The following is an 18,321-nucleotide window of genomic DNA, read 5'->3' as shown; positions in this document are numbered from 1 at the left end:
ACCGAGCCTTAGAATGGCCGGATTTAACATATAAAGGTAAATAGCCACAAGACTGGGAAAAGACAAGACGTAGAAATAACGTAAACGATAAACATGCCACGGGTCAAGGAATGGAGAAATCAGAATAGTTAGGAGGCAAGCCAAAGGTCAAGGAATACAGAGATTGAATAGTCAAAAGGGAAGCCAAGGTCAAATACACTAGAATCAATACGCGCTCTCGAATAACCAAATGGAAACCATGACAGGACACAGAGAAATGGACAAAATAGTTTTAAATAACTTAAGATGTTCCCTGATAGGCTGTAGGGAAATGTGATCATAGGTGAGTGTGTAACACACCCACATGATAATTAATGGTCTGGCCCTTTAAGGGTTAAACAGGAAACCCTTAAGTTAATCACAGTTGCAGTGGCCGACGTCTTTAATGATTACAGACCAGGCCGGTGAGAGAGGAGGAGCCACCACCATGGGTGAGTGATTGGCGGCATTCCCATCACCACGTGGGAATGACCCCGGACCGATATGTGCCTGCCGGGTATGAGCAGACCCGGCGGGCGAATACCTAAAAGGTAGGAGATCTGCGGCATTCCCCGTAGTGTGTGGGAATGCCGCCGCAATGATGTGCACCCGCTGGAACCCATGCCTCTCTCTGACAGGAGCGGACCCGGCGAGCGGGGTGACAATTTGGAATTTCGGCACACACAGTTACAAACTTACTGTGTAATCACTATTTATGGAATTCTGGCACATACAGCTATAAACTTAATATGACGTCACCATTTATGGAATTCTGGCACACACAGCTATAAACGCACTGTGAGATCACTACATATGGAATATTGACTCACACCGATAAAAACTCACTGTGATATCACTATATATGGGATTCAGGAACATTCAGGAACACACAGCTATAAACTCAATATGATATCACTCTATATGGAATACTGGCACATACTGCTATAAACTCACTGTCATATCACTATACAGTGGAACCTCGGTTAACGAACGCCTCGGTAAACGAAAAATTCGGTTTACGAATGAAAATTCGTAAAAAAAAATGCCTCGGTTTACGAATTTTTTTCGCAATACGAAACAAGTGTCCTGGTTTATAGCTCCGCCCCCTGCATACTGAAGTGTGGGTAGCACGTGAGTGTGTAGTGTGGAGGTGTTGGGAGGTTTTGGAGCCATTTGCAGCAAGTTGTTGAGCCTTTTGGAGCCATTTGCAGCAAGTTGTTGAGCCTTTTGGAGCCATTTGCAGCAAGTTGTGGAGCCTTTCGGAGCCTTTTGCAGCAGGGTTTGGAGCCTTTTTGGTGCATCTCAAGAAGTGGAAAGGTAGGGAGCTGAGCTTGGTTGTTTGCATGCCTTTTACTGTGTGTTCTGCATTCTGGGGGTGATTTCCATGCCAGCTCATGTGCTGTGCATGCCTGTTACTGTGTGTTTTGCAATGTGGGGTTGCTTTTCATGCCAGCTCATGTGCTGTGCATGCCTGTTACAGTACTGTACTGTGTGTTTTGCAATGTGGGGTTGTTTTCCATGCCATCTCATGTGCTGTGCATGCCTGTTACAGTACTGTACTGTGTGTTTTGCAATGTGGGGTTGTTTTCCATGCCATCTCATGTGCTGTGCATGCCTGTTACAGCTCATCTGCTGTGCATGGCTTTTACTGTGGTTTCCATGCCAGCTCATGTGCTGTGCATGCCTGTTACAGCTCATGTGCTGTGCATGCCTGTTACAGCTCATGTGCTGTGCATGGCTTTTACTGTGGTTTCCATGCCAGCTCATGTGCTGTGCATGCCTTTTACTGTGTGTTTTGCATTGTGGGGTTGTTTTCCATGCCAGCTCATGTGGGTGTAAAGCATCTTTAATTTTTTTTTTGCATACTTAGGGACGGTGGTGTCATGGCACCCAAGAAAGCAGCGGAAGCTGGGAAGAGGAAGAAGGTGATGATTCTGCTTGAGGACAAGAAGGAAATCATCAGGAAGCATGAAGGAGGAATGCGATTGACCGACCTTGCCAAAGAGTATGGAAGGAGTGCATCCACAATCGGTACAATCCTAAAAATGAAAGAAGATTACTGGGAGAGATGCAGCCAAGGGAGTCACCAGGGTCTCCAAGCAACGCCCACCTGTTCTGGACGAGGTCGAGAAGTTGCTCCTGCTCTGGATTGAACAGAAGCAGCGTGCAGGGGACTCAGTGACCAAGGCGATCATCTGCGAAAAAGCCAAGGCCTTGCACGCTGACCTCCTCAAACAACAGCCAGGAACGTCAGCAGATGCAGAAGGCTTCAAGGCCAGCAGGGGGTGGTTCGAAAGGTTCAAGAACAGATCTGGCATCCACAGTGTGGTCAGGCATGGAGAGGCTGCAAGTTCCGATGTTGCTGCAGCTGAAGAATTTGCTACGGAGTTCCTGGAGGTCATAGTTTCAGAGGGCTACCTTCCTCAGCAGGTCTTCAACTGCGACGAGACTGGACTCTTCTGGAAGAGGATGCCAAAGCGTACCTTCATCACAGAAGAGGAGACCTCATTGCCTGGCCACAAGCCGATGAAGGACCGTCTTACCCTCCTGTTCTGCGCCAACGCCAGTGGGGACCTTAAGATCAAGCCTCTGCTTGTCTACCATTCAGAGAACCCACGGGCCTTCAAGAAACACAAGGTGAACAAGGAGCAGTTGAGCATTTTGTGGCAGTCTAACGCAAAGGCTTGGGTCACGCGCCTCTTGTTTGTGAAGTGGGTCAATGCGGTTTTTGGTCCTGCTGTGAAGAAGTACCTTCTGGACAATAACCTGCCACTCAAGGCCATGCTGCTCATGGACAATGCTCCTGCCCATCCTCCAGGCCTCGAGGAAGACTTGCTGGAGGACTTTAATTTCATCAAGGTCATGTTCCTTCCGCCTAACACCACCCCACTACTCCAGCCAATGGACCAGCAGGTCATCTCCAATTTTAAAAAACTCTACACAAGGGAGCTTTTCCGGCGATGCTTTGATGACAGATCGCTCAAGCCTCACCCTCCATGGATTTTGGAGAGAGCATTTTGACATTGTGAGCTGTCTGCAGATTATCACCATTGCCTGGGCCGGGGTCAGCCAGACAAACCTAAATTCTGCTTGGCGCATGTAACGGATCACCTGGCACCCCGACTTGGTACCTCCGTTAAAGGATGCTCCTAGCGCTTCCTGAGGACTCCAAGCACTCTGGCAGACACCACAATCACCGAATCGGAGAAGCATATGAATACTCTCAAGCATATGAATGCCGTAGACAGTTGAATAGGAACCATACGAATAGGTTTGCATTCCTAGCAGTCAAACTGGAACAGCATACAATAAATCCTCCCCCAATAATGAGACGACACTTCACTTTGAGGGTTAAACAGGAACTCTGGACTGGCTCATCCAGCCTGGCTTTTATTTCCAACTCACACATACAGGCCACACCCAGGGGGAGGCATAAAAGAACCAATGACATAGATGTTACCTCCCACACATCCCCTCCCCTTAGTGTGACACATAATCCCATTATTCATACAGTTTAAAATATACTTTTTACACAATATTTATAACTTCAAAACCATACATCACATTCACACAAAATTACATATCCACAATCAATCCATTCAGGGGAACAACATATTAAAAAATGGCATGGATCAGACCAGGGGTTCAAAAGTTACTAAAAGTATCTTTTAAAACCCCTAGCTTTCCAGGGCCTTCTCTGTGCTGGAGAAGTAATCCAATTATCTCCCAGCACAGAGACAGACTCCATTAAGCACATGGGGACACAAAGACAGTAAAACACTTTAAAATACATAAATTCACCTTTTACACATAACACACAGACATTTCACCTATCCCCAGATAGCTGGGATCTGCGCGCACAAAACTACCGAATAGCGCGCAGATCCTACTCACACAGTACAATTGCCATGGAGCTAAAGTCTTTCCCATAGTCTTTCATTATGAATAGGCTCCATGGTATAGCTATCTGGGGTATCACATTCCCATAAAGTCTGGTCCATAGTCCAAAGGCAAGAGGCGGGCAATCGGCCCCCTCCAAGGACACGTGGCGAGGTCGGTTTCGCCACAATCCCAAAAAGTCCCAATATGTCCATCGATGATTTTAAAAGGGCCAGTTGCAGCAATATAAAGTACAATATGCCCCAAATAACCCAGGGGCCATAGTCAGCAGGTAGGAGGCTAGCAAACAGGCTTCTCCAGGGCCCAGTGGCGAGGTTGGTTTCGCCACATTTCTCCCCTTTTCCAAACAGACTAACAGGGTACCTGACCTCTTGCCGGTCAGTGCCCTTGTTAGTCCAGCAGCCCACCCACAAGACAGAAACAGCAGTACAGCCCACCCGCAATAAATGGTTGCTACACCTGGGTAAGGGAGAATCTTGTCCATGTCCAGGTGCCTTACCACGGCTGTGTGGGGGACTGGTAGGCTGCCTTGGTGGGTTGCTGAGGGGGCAGAGACCAGCGGTACTCTGTCCTGGTGCCAGCACTACCACGGGAGTAGTCTGGTTGGAGCCTGGTTGCTGGAGACCGACTGTCTCCTCTTTAGTTGCACAGCTCTGCTGCTGGAGACCGACTGTCTCCCCTTTGGATACATAGCTCCGCTGTTGGAGGGGGAGACAGACTGTCTCCCCTTTGGCTAAGCAGCCTTGTTGCTGGGGGACAGGACTGACTGTCCTTACCCCCTGTGCTGTAGGTGCAGAGACCACAGTCCCATCTGCACAGTTGTGGGGCTTACAGTCTCCCCCTGGTACATTAAGCTGCCGCTGGGGAGAGGTGGTAACCAGCTCCTCTCCCATTAGAACACTCTGCCGCTGGGGAGAGGTGGTAACAATCTCCTCTCCCATGCATACTTTCAGTCTTTGTGGAGGGAGACCGACTGTCTCTCCTCCCAATGCAGTGTCCTGCTGCTGGGGAAAGGAGACTGGGCTCTCTATTCCCTGCTGGACACTCTGCCGCTGGGGAAAGGAGACTGGGCTCCCAATTCCCAACAAATCACACTGCCGCTGGGGAGGGAGGACAGCCCCTTCAGCTCCCTGTAACTTGGGCGCAGAGACCACGGTCCCATCTGCGCTGGTGTGGGGCTTACTGTCTCCCCTTGGTGAGCTGCGCTGCCGCTGGGGAGAGGGAATAACAAACTCCTCTCCCTTACACACCTTCAGCCGCTGGGGAGAGGGGATAACAGGCTCCTCTCCCTGCACCGTAGACTGCCGCTGGGGAGCAAGAACGGCACCTTCAGCTCCCTGTAACGCACACTGCCGCTGGGGATCTGGGCCGACTGCCCAGCATCCCTGTAGGGCCGGTAGAGAGACCGCAATCCCATCTCCACCTGCCATCTGTGGGTCTTCCCAGGACCAATCCGTGAGGCCCCTCAACATTTGTGAGTAAGGGCCAGGGCCACCTGCTTCCCCACCTGGCAACTCTGGCTGCTGCTGGGGATCTGGGCCGGCTGCCCAGCATCCCGGTGGGCCCGGTGGAGAGACCCTGGTCCCATCTCTACCTGCCTGTTGTGGTTCCTCACAGGACCAGTCTATGAGGATCCCCACTTTGGGTTCCTCCCGCCGCCTCAGGGAAAGACGGCTAACCTCCTCGGATGCAGCCTCTACTCGGCTGCTGTAACGCTCCTGCTGCTGAGCATACTTCCTCTCTTTTGCCAACCGGAATTCTCGGTCCAGCCTTGTGTTTCGCTCAGCCATGACCTGGTTCCAGATCACCCGGCGTGTCTCCATGGGTATATCATCCCCATACTCGGCCACTCGCTGCCTCACCTCGGCCAGCCAATCATCTCCAGAGCCAGAACCTTCCATACTTGTCTGCTCCCAGGGGCGCTGCACGACTGCTAGCGTTGCCCTCAATTTGTAAATCCAAACAGTGTCTCTGAGCTGCTTTACCTCGCACTAGGACGCCATCCCACCGCTTGCCACCAATGTAACGGATCACCTGGCACCCCGACTTGGTACCTCCGTTAAAGGATGCTCCTAGCGCTTCCTGAGGACTCCAAGCACTCTGGCAGACACCACAATCACCGAATCGGAGAAGCATATGAATACTCTCAAGCATATGAATGCCGTAGACAGTTGAATAGGAACCATACGAATAGGTTTGCATTCCTAGCAGTCAAACTGGAACAGCATACAATAAATCCTCCCCCAATAATGAGACGACACTTCACTTTGAGGGTTAAACAGGAACTCTGGACTGGCTCATCCAGCCTGGCTTTTATTTCCAACTCACACATACAGGCCACACCCAGGGGGAGGCATAAAAGAACCAATGACATAGATGTTACCTCCCACACATCCCCTCCCCTTAGTGTGACACATAATCCCATTATTCATACAGTTTAAAATATACTTTTTACACAATATTTATAACTTCAAAACCATACATCACATTCACACAAAATTACATATCCACAATCAATCCATTCAGGGGAACAACATATTAAAAAATGGCATGGATCAGACCAGGGGTTCAAAAGTTACTAAAAGTATCTTTTAAAACTTCTAGCTTTCCAGGGCCTTCTCTGTGCTGGAGAAGTAATCCAATTATCTCCCAGCACAGAGACAGACTCCATTAAGCACATGGGGACACAAAGACAGTAAAACACTTTAAAATACATAAATTCACCTTTTACACATAACACACAGACATTTCACCTATCCCCAGATAGCTGGGATCTGCGCGCACAAAACTACCGAATAGCGCGCAGATCCTACTCACACAGTACAATTGCCATGGAGCTAAAGTCTTTCCCATAGTCTTTCATTATGAATAGGCTCCATGGTATAGCTATCTGGGGTATCACATTCCCATAAAGTCTGGTCCATAGTCCAAAGGCAAGAGGCGGGCAATCGGCCCCCTCCAAGGACACGTGGCGAGGTCGGTTTCGCCACAATCCCAAAAAGTCCCAATATGTCCATCGATGATTTTAAAAGGGCCAGTTGCAGCAATATAAAGTACAATATGCCCCAAATAACCCAGGGGCCATAGTCAGCAGGTAGGAGGCTAGCAAACAGGCTTCTTCAGGGCCCAGTGGCGAGGTTGGTTTCGCCACAGCGCAACCTTTGGCCAGACTGTGTTGTAAAACCTGCCTCCAGTGCTTCTGCACCTGCACCAGAGTCAACAGTGTTGGAGGAAATTGTTTCCTTGGGGAGGACCATGGGCCTGGAGGTGACTGAGGAGGATGTCTACGAGCTGGTGGAGGAACACAACCATGACCTAACCACCGAGGAGCTGGTGGAATTGCAGAAGGAGTCGATGGAGGAGCAGATCGCATTTGAGGAGGAGGAGGAGGAAATGAGTGAGGAACAGCTCTCTTCCACGGAACTCAAGGAGGCATGCCAAATGTGGGTAAACCTACAGACTTTTGTACAGCAGCACCACCCAGATAAGGCTCTAGCCCACAGACTTGTGAGCAGTTTTGACACAGACATCATGTCCCCTTTCCGAGGGATGCTTAAAAGGCGCCAGAGGCAGCAGACAATGGAAAGGTTCCTACAAAAACAGCCTAGACATGAAGAAGAACCTGCTTGTGTTAGTGCTGCCCAATTGCCCTCATCCTCCTCATCTTCCAAACAGTGTTGAAATAGTTTTGCTATTTTCCATGTTTTCCCTGTTGACGTGTGATTTATGTACAGTTAAAGTGTACTGTACCATGTTACCAACAGTCTGCCATGTTTTAAAAGTTGATGTGTGATGTTTTAAAACATAAAGTTGGATGTTTGAAATGTTATTTCTTGATTAACCATGTCCCTGTACAGTATTTATGCCTTTAAAGTGCACTTTATAAAGAGTTTTGAACAGATAAAATACTTTATTTGACTTTTTTCTCACCTCCGGAACGCATTAATTGGTTTTACGAATTTTTCGCAATACGAAACGTCCCGGAGAACGCATTAAATTCGTAAACCGAGGTCCCACTGTATATGGAATTCTGGCACACACAGCTACAAACTCACTGTGATATCACTATATATGGAATACTGGCACACACAGCTACAAACTCACTGTGATATCACTATATGGAATACTGGCACACACAGCTACAAACTCACTGTGACATCACTATATATGGAATACTGGCACACACAGCTACAAACTCACTGTGATATCACTACATATGGAATACTGGCACACACAGCTACAAACTCACTGTGATATCACTATATATGGAATACTGGCACATACTGCTATAAACTCACTGTGATATCACTATATATGGAATTCTGGCACACACAGCTACAAACTCACTGTGATATCACTACATATGGAATACTGGCACACACAGTTATAAACTCACTGTGATATCACTACATATGGAATACTGGCACACACAGCTACAAACTCACTGTGATATCACTATATATGGAATACTGGCACATACTGCTATAAACTCACTGTGATATCACTATATATGGAATTCTGGCACACACAGCTACAAACTCACTGTGATATCACTACATATGGAATACTGGCACACACAGCTACAAACTCACTGTGATATCACTATATATGGAATACTGGCACATACTGCTATAAACTCACTGTGATATCACTATATATGGAATTCTGGCACACACGGCTACAAACTCACTGTGATATCACTACATATGGAATACTGGCACACAACTACAAACTCACTGTGATATCACTACATATGGAATACTGGCACACACAGTTATAAACTCATATATAGACTGAGCTGCAATAATACAAATAGCTGTAATAGCACAATGAGCTGTAATAATAATACACAGACCTGTAATAGTACAATAAGTTCTCGGGGACTTCAATATTCCTATAAACCCACCTTTGACCTCTGCAGCCACTAAACTACTTTCAATTACTTCCTCCCTCGGGCTATCGCAGTGGGCAAATTCTCCCACCCATGTAGCTGGCAATACCCTTGACCTAATCTTCACTTATGCATGTACAGTATCTAATATCTGCAACACTCCATGTATCCACTCTCTGATCACCACCTCTTATCATTTGCTCTCACATACCCCCTCACCCAAAAACCTCAGCCTAACCCCCCTCAACTCAGGAGGGACCTTAATTCTCTTGATCTCCAACAGTTGTCAGCTGACATTGATTCACAACTGCTGTCCATCCCTTCCCTCTCCTGTCCTTCACAGGCCATCTCCATATATAACTCTACTCTTACATCTGCCTTGAACACTGCAGCGCCACTCCAAACAAGCACCTCGAGGAGGACCCACCCCCAACCATGGCATACTAAATCAACGCGCTACCTGCAAAGATGTTCCCGTTGTGCTGAACGCTCCTGGAGGAAGTCTCGTACACAATCAGACTTTCTCCATTATAGATTCATATTGTGTTCATACAGTGCAGCCCTTGCCCTTGCCAAACAGTCCTATTTTTCCACTCTCATTAGTTCATGTTCCCGCAACCCCAGGCGTCTCTTTCACACCTTTAATTCTCTTCTTCGCCCTGCTGTTGCCACCCCTAAAACTAACCTTACTGCTGATAACTTTGCATGTTACTTCACTGACAAGATTGAACAGCTAAGGAAAGAATTCTCCCCTGCTCGCCTTTCTGTTTCTCAATCACACATAGATCATGCCTTTCCTACCCTTCAGACATTCTCCCCAGCTACTGACCAAGAGGTGGCTGCTCTTCTTTGCTCCTCTCGCCCCACCACTTGCCCGCTCGATCCTGTCCCATCTCACCTTATTAGATCTCTCTCCACTTGTCTTGTGCCTTCTCTAACACACATCTTCAACTGCTCGCTCTCTTCTGGCATCGTTCCTGCTGACCTTAAACATGCCACTGTAGTACCTATACTAAAAAAACCATCCCTCGACCCATCCACCCCCTCTAACTACCGTCCCATATCCCTGCTCCCTTTTTCCTCAAAGCTTCTGGAAAGACTTGTCTTTACCCGTGTGTCTCATTTCCTCAATTCCAACTCTCTCCTTGACCCCCTTCAATCTGGCTTCCGCCCTCTCCACTCTACAGAGACTGCCCTTATCAAAGTTACTAACGACCTAATCGCAGCTAAATCCAAAGGCCACTATTCCATACTAATTCTTCTTGACCTCTCAGCGGCCTTTGACACCGTTGATCATGCTCTCCTTCTTCAAACTCTTCAATCGCTTGGTCTCTGTGACTCTGTCCTCTCATGGTTTTCCTCTTATCTCTCCCAACGCTCATTCAGTGTCTCCTTTTCTAATGATACCTCCTCCCCTTGTCCTGTCTCAGTTGGCGTTCCCCAAGGCTCCGTCCTTGGTCCCCTTCTATTTTCTCTTTATACTGCCTCTCTTGGCAAACTTATTACCTCTTTTGGATTTCACTACCACCTGTACGCTGATGACACCCAGCTATATCTCTCCTCCCCGGACCTCTCCCCTGCCGTCCTGCAACGTGTCACTGCTTGCCTTTCTTCCATCTCTGACTGGATGTCCTCCCGCTTTCTGAAACTCAATCTCTCAAAAACTGAGCTCCTTGTCTTTCCTCCTCCTAATACTGATCCTCATCTCTCCCTCCAAGTTTGTGGTACCAACATTAGTCCATCCTTGCAAGCGCGCTGTCTTGGCGTCATACTTGACTCTGGTCTCACCTTTGAGCCTCACATCCAGCATGTTGCCAAATCCTGTAGATTCCATCTTAAAAACATAGCCCGCATCCGCCCCTTTCTTGCACCAGATACTACCAAGGAGCTTGTCCATGCTCTAGTAATTTCCCGCATGGATTATTGTAACCCTCTCCTGATTGGTCTTCCCAATAGCCGTACTGCACCCTTACAGTCCGTAATGAATGCTGCTGCTAGATTGATTTTCCTCTCTAGTCGTTTCTCTCACACCTCACCCCTCTGCCAGTCCTTACATTGGCTTCCTGTATGCTATAGGAGTCAATTCAAGGTACTAACTCACACCTATAAAGCACTGAACAACTCTAGCCCCTCTTATATCTCCTCACAGATCCATAGGTATGTCCCTTCTCGGTCTCTCCGTTCTGCCCGTGACCACCTGCTGTCCGTTGTCCGCACTCGTACGGCCAACTCGCGCTTGCAGGACTTCTCACGGGCGGCTCCCTTCCTATGGAATAGCCTGCCTACCGCCATCAGACTCTCCCCTAGTCTTGCATCTTTTAAGAAGTGCCTTAAAACCCATCTCTTTAGGAAAGCTTATGGCCTCCAAGACTAACCCTTACCTCACATACCTGTCTCTTGCCCTCTCCTAAAGGGCAGCCCACCTTATTTGATTGTAAATTCCTGTCCTAATGTGTTTTACACCCCACCTCCTATAGAATGTAAGCTCGTTTGAGCAGGGTCCTCTTCAACCTATTGTTCCTGTAAGTTTATTTGTAATTGTCCTATTTATAGTTAAATCCCCCTCTCATAATATTGTAAAGCGCTACGGAATCTGTTGGCGCTATATAAATGGCAATAATAAATAAATAAATAAAATAAGTTATATAACAGACTGAGCTGTAATAATACAAAAAGTAATACTACAATAAGTTGTATTGTGATGTAATTCCAGTAAAATACAAGTTTAGCAGGCTAAGATTGCCACAAGGCATATGTATGTATATGTGTTTGTAGTATCAGTTAGTTAATTACACGTAGCTAAGATACTGTTATCACTGTACTGACCAGGTGCAGGAATGTAAGAACTGGAATTACGCGTCCCTCTCCTTTGTATCAGATGAGCCACGTGGTTAGACCGGATGGATGAGTTTAGACTCTATTTATTAAATAGGTTAAGGGTATGTGTGGGTGTAGTTAATTGTGGGAGGAGCTACAGTGCTATATAAGGAATGTACTCTATGTATTCAGTACTCAGACTTTGCTGTATTTTGGTGACGCTAGTCCCTCTGAGTCCCGATCGGTGATCCAATAAAGAATCTCTTCCTTCCTGAAGAAACCTGTGTCCATCTCTCTGTGCTTGGCTTCCGTCAGTTTCTCCGGTATCATTTGGTGCATTGGCCGGGAAGCTCATCGTTCAACGGTAGCTGAGAGGCAGAGGCGTGAGACGGTCTATCTTTGCCCACGTTCTCTACGGCTGCACCCCTGAACTTCTGCGTGGACCTCCCTTCGTCTCGGCGCCACTGGTCTGTTGTCCAGGAGATCATCGGCCTCTACGTGAGAAGTGCTGGGGTGTCCCCGTCGATGAGTGTGAACTCAGGTTCAGGAACGAGGAGGTAAGACAACTGCTGTTTTAGACGGCAGGACCCACTAGGGGTATACCGATTGTGCGGTAGGCCCAAAGGGGTTTTGAATCTGTGTATCTGCCCCCTCTGTCGGAGGGAAGGAGCGAAGGCGCACCGCTCGATCGAACGCTCTTTAGTCAGACCGTTTGATTTGGTTAGTCAGGCGGGGTCCTGGTGTAAATAGCCCTAGCCGGACACCGGTGTCTTGTCTAGACTAGCGTTCTAGGGTGTATATTACGTTCGCTAGGTCGGAGGGACCGGGAGACTAAGCGGCGCCTGTGTAAATTCGGTTCGCTAGTTCTCATCCTATCTGGGCTAAGTGGGAAGGCGTGTAAATTTGGAACCCACTAGACTTTTGATAGTGCGACTAAGAGGCGCCTGTGTAAATTCGGTTCTCTAGCTCGCTATATATGTGGTGATTGGGCAGTGTGGCTAACCAAAACGGGTGTATATAGTTTTAGGTAGTCCATTCAAGGTACTGGCCAATAGTTTAGTTGGGAATTGTAAATGTGTTAACGATTGTTTTAGTAAAGTGTATATCTTGTTAGATAGCGCGAGCTCAGCCGTCTAGCGAGAGTGTTAATAGTGTGTTGCTGTATTATAGTGCACGGTACCATAACCCTGTATATTTACTGACATTATATAATAAGTACTAATCATTGTCGTCCATTGCATGTTTAACACCATAACCACTAATAATTGTATTGTGACCTTAACTTGTGCTTTGACCTATGCTAACCGTACTGTAACCACTATTTGTAAAAGACGATGTTACTGGGGTGTGTTATAGACGGGTAATTCGTATATAGAGAATTATAGCGTGGGTGACTGTATAGTTACGCCAAAGGGCATAATATTGATTATATAGTGACTGGTGTAACAGCTGTGTGTGTACGGGAATTCCCTGAGTGTTTATTGTTATTGTGTACGTTTCACTTGGTAACCGTACCACGTGGTGCTGTTGCCAGAGGAAACGGGTGTGACTGTTGAATAGTACGCGTGTATAGTATTCGTTGTCGACGACGTTCCATTGTTAAGTATGGGTGCGTCGCAGTCAACGATTCCGGATCCCTTAGGATGTATGGTTAAGAATTTTAAAAAGGGATTCAAAGTTTGTGATTTTGGGGTAAAGATGTCTCCTGTACGTTTGGTCACTTTGTGTACTAGGGAGTGGCCTACTTTGGTTGCGGCATGGCCGCCACGTGGCAGTTTGGATCCAACTCTGGTACAGCGCTTACACGTGGCTGTATCGGGTAGGCCTGAACTTTACGGCCAGTTTCCTTATATTGACTGTTGGAGACAGGCCGTAAATGACTCGCCAAAATGGCTCCAGACATGCCACGAGGAGCAGTGTCGCCTCATGGTAGCTAGGACTTGCTCGTCCACTAGGACTGGTGTTAGGCCCATTTTGGACACGCCCCCTGAGTCCGAGATCCCTTTGCCGCCCCCTTACTTTCCGTTAAGAAGAAGTGACGCAAACGCAGGAAGTCCTGTAACCCTTCCCTCATTACCCTCATCCACTTCCGCTTCCTCCTCCAGTACAGGATCCACCCCCCCTCGTACTAAATCTCCCCTTCCGGAACCAGAACCCACCCCCATTAGAAACGAATATCCTGATTTGGCGCCACTTCAGACTTCCGGTCAAGCTTCATCTAGCTCGGCTCGAAGTGTTTTATTTACGACCTTTTCCCAAAACCGACCTCCCACATCCCCATACCCTATCTCTCCCCGACCGGAACCCATGACTGACGCCTCTCTACGTAGCCCCATCCAAACCCGACAGTTGACTGGTGCCCAACAATTAAAGCACTATCAGATGCCTCTTCGTCTGAATCCCGGGTCAGCTTATATCGATGCCGCAGGTCAAATGGCACACGCTGACCCAGTCTTCGTATATGTCCCATTTACCACAACCGATCTTTTAAACTGGAAGACCCATAATTCCTCGTATACTGAGAAACCACAAGCTATGACTGATCTGTTCACCTCAATAGTACAGACGCATAATCCGACATGGGCTGATTGCCAGCAGTTACTAATGACTTTATTTAACAATGAGGAAAGGACAAGAATAAATCAAGCAGCCATTAAAGCATTAGAGGATAGAGCCCGTGCTTTGAACCAAGCCAATCCAGCAGCATGGGCCGCGACACACTATCCCAACACCGATCCCGATTGGAACGTAAATGGTGCTGATATGGTTCAACTCAGAGCCTATAGAGACGCTATAATTGCTGGCATGAAAGCCGGAGGAAAGAAAGCCATTAACATGTCGAAGACAGTTGAGGTGATCCAGAAAAGCGATGAAGCGCCCAGTGTCTTTTATGACCGATTATTGGAGGCATACCGCTTGTATACCCCCTTTAATCCGGAAGACGCAGACAATTCCCGAATGGTTAACTCCGCCTTTGTCAGCCAAGCATACGGAGATATTAAGCGCAAGCTACAAAAGTTAGAAGGGTTTGCAGGTATGTCCATCACCCAACTAATGGAGGTAGCAAATAAGGTCTATATGAACAGGGATACAGAAAGTAAGAAAGAGGAAGAGCGCAAGATGCGTAAAAAGGCTGATATGCTAGCGGTAGCGATCGCAGGCGTAGATAAACGGGGCCCAGATAGAGGCAATAATAGATGGAGTAGGGAGCCTTTGAGTAGGGATCAATGCGCGTATTGCAAGGAAGAAGGGCATTGGAGGAACGAATGTCCGCAAAGAGAGCAGTACGAGAGAGACCAACCCAGGGCAGGCTACGGAAACTTTAGAGGTAGAGCGAGAGGTAGAGGAGGCCCCGGAGGGAGTAATGGTTATAGAGGGAGTAATGGGAACAGAGGAAGTGTTAGGGAAGACAGGTATATTCCAGCAGCGCAAAGGTCCCGCGATAGAGAAGGTAGGGACTTTGTAGGATTGGCTGACACTGTCATGGAGGACTATTGATACCGACCGGGCTCCATCCCCCTTGGTCGAGCGGAGCCTATGGTCGATGTATCAATAGGGGGGAAAAGGAGTGCGTTCATGATCGACACTGGTGCTGAACATTCAGTGGTGACTAATCTAGTTGCTCCTCCATCTGGAAGGACTATTACTGTGATAGGAGCAACTGGAAGAAGTGCTGAAAAACCGGTTCTTAAAAGTCGACTCTGTACATTGGGAGGCCACGTAGTAAAACACCAATTCCTTTATATGCCTGAATGTCCAGTCCAATTGCTGGGACGTGATATGCTATCAAAATTACAAGCGCAGATTACGTTCCTACCAAATGGAACAACATCCTTAAAGTTTAATGGACCTTCAGGTATTATGACTTTATCCGTACCAAAGGAAGAAGAGTGGCGACTTTATACAGTGTTGACTAGCCAAAACCCTAGGAGTGATGAGACATTGTTTAACATACCAGGAGTTTGGGCAGAGAACAACCCACCAGGACTGGCCCGCAATATTCCACCAATAAAAATTGAACTGAAACATGGGGTTTATCCAGTGAGCCTAAGACAATATCACATTCCGCAGAAGGCTAAGAAGAACATCCAATCCTATCTGGATAAGTTCATACGGTATGGTATCCTAAAATTCTGTACTTCCCCCTGGAACACCCCATTGCTGCCTGTTCAAAAGCCCGGTACAGATGAGTATCGACCTGTACAGGACTTAAGAGCAGTCAATGATGCGGTTGTTAGCATACATCCAGTGTACCCAATCCATATAACCTGCTTGCTTTAATTCCGGGCGGGGCTACTTACTTCACAGTCTTAGATCTCAAAGATGCCTTCTTTTGCCTCCGAATTGCCGCAGAAAGCCAATGTATTTTCGCTTTCCAATGGGAGAACGCTGTAACGGGCTCAAAACGCCAAATGACTTGGACAAGACTGCCCCAAGGGTTTAAAAATTCACCTACCCTATTTGGTTCAGCTCTAAGTCAAGATCTACTGGATTTCGAGTCTATCCCAGGAGAATGTGTATTGTTACAATATGTAGATGACTTGTTGATAGCAGCAGTTACAAAAGAAAAATGTCAGCAAGCAACGCACGATCTACTACATATTCTCTGGAAGGCAGGATACAAGGTGTCCAGGAAGAAGGCTCAGTTGTGTTTGCCAACTGTCAAGTATCTGGGATTCCATATCTCTGAAGGTCAAAGGATTATGGGGCCAGAGAGAAAAGAAGCTGTCTGCCAAATACCAATACCCAAGAATAGAAGACAAGTGCGAGAATTCTTGGGGGCAGCAGGCTTCTGTAGGATATGGATTCCCAGCTATGCGATACTGGCAAAACCTCTGTACGCAGCCATCAAAGGTACAGAGCACGACCCCTTCTTATGGACCCAAGAACAGCAAACGGCATTTGAAGATGTGAAGAAGGCTTTGATGAGTGCCCCAGCATTAGGTCTACCTGATCACACACGACCATTCTACTTATATGTACACGAGCAAAGAAGAATGGCTGTGGGAGTATTGACACAGTACTTGGGATCATGGCAAAGACCTGTTGCCTACATGTCTAAGCAACTGGATGCAGTGGCCAGCGGACTTCCACCTTGTCTAAGAGCCGTAGCTGCAGCCGCCCTGCTAGTAGCTGAAGCCGATAAACTCACTCTGGGTCAAGAACTTTATGTACGAGTCCCACATGCAGTACAGACGTTGTTGGATTACAAAGGAAATCATTGGTTTAGTAACAGCCGTATGACCAAGTATCAAGCAATGTTGTGTGAAAACCCAAGAGTGCATTTAGAGACTGTAAACACCTTAAATCCAGCTACCCTTTTGCCGCAACCTACTGAAAGTCAACATGATTGTTTGGAAGTAATGGATGAAGTATTTTCAAGTAGACCAGATCTTCGTGATTTTCCCATCCAGAACCCTGATGTTCAATATTACACCGACGGCAGTAGTTATGTGAAAGAAGGGATCCGCTATGCAGGATATGCAGTGACAACAATAGACAAGGTGATAGAAGCTCGGCCACTGGCGAAAGGAACATCAGCACAAAAGGCAGAATTAATAGCACTAACACGAGCGTTACAATTGGCTGAAGGTTTAAGAGTAAATATCTATACGGACTCTAAGTATGCGTTTTTAACCACTCATGCCCACGGAGCTTTGTATAAAGAAAGAGGACTACTGAATTCAGAAGGCAAAGAAATCAAGTACGCAGCTGAAATCCTACAACTATTGGAAGCAGTGTGGGAGCCGAAAGAAGTCGGTATCATACATTGTCGAGCGCATCTGAGAGGAGATGGTGATGTAACCAAGGGAAATCGGATGGCAGATAGTGCAGCTAAGCGTGCTGCTGAATCAGGAAGACAGGAGTATGTGGGGCATATAGCTGCTCTTATACCAACTCCACTGTCCCAATGGACTCCAGTTTATACAGCTCAAGAAGAGGAGTGGTTAAAGACTGAACCGGGAAAGTATTTGGAGAACAAGTGGTATCAGCTAGAAGATGGAAGAATAGTCATACCAGCATCACTAGCGGTAGAAATTGTCCAAAATTATCACAACGGGACACATTCTGGGAGAGACAGTACTGAAGAATCTCTCAGGAAACATTTCTACATACCAAGATTGTCCAACTTGACTCAGGCCATTGTACGTAGATGTGTAACGTGTGCTAAAAATAATGCAAGACAAGGACCAGTAAAGCCACCAGGAGTCCAGTTTATGGGGGGACTCCCCATGTCCGATCTACAAATAGACTTTACAGTAATGCCTAAATCGGGTGGACATCGTTACCTGTTGGTAATTGTGTGCACCTATTCAGGTTGGGTAGAAGCATGTCCTACTCGTACAGAGAAAGCAGGAGAAGTTGTGAGATTCCTGCTACGAGAAATAATACCCCGATATGGACTACCCTGTTCTATAGGATCGGACAATGGTCCAGCTTTTGTTCATCAGTGCCTACAACAACTGACTCATATGCTTGGTATAAAGTGGAGGCTTCATACTGCATATAGACCCCAGAGTTCTGGTAAGGTAGAGAGAATGAATAGAACTATAAAGAACCAGTTGGCTAAAATGTGTCAGGAAACCCAACTTAAGTGGAACGTTCTCTTACCCATAGCTTTATTGCGAATCCGCAGTACCCCTACCAGAAGGATGGGCCTCTCTCCTTTTGAAATCATGTATGGGCGACCACCT

The sequence above is a fragment of the Pelobates fuscus genome, chromosome 12 (assembly GCF_036172605.1).
Source record: "Pelobates fuscus isolate aPelFus1 chromosome 12, aPelFus1.pri, whole genome shotgun sequence".
Lineage (NCBI taxonomy): Eukaryota > Metazoa > Chordata > Amphibia > Anura > Pelobatidae > Pelobates > Pelobates fuscus.
The sequence above is the reverse complement of the archived record's forward strand: the minus strand, read 5'-3'. Positions refer to the sequence as shown.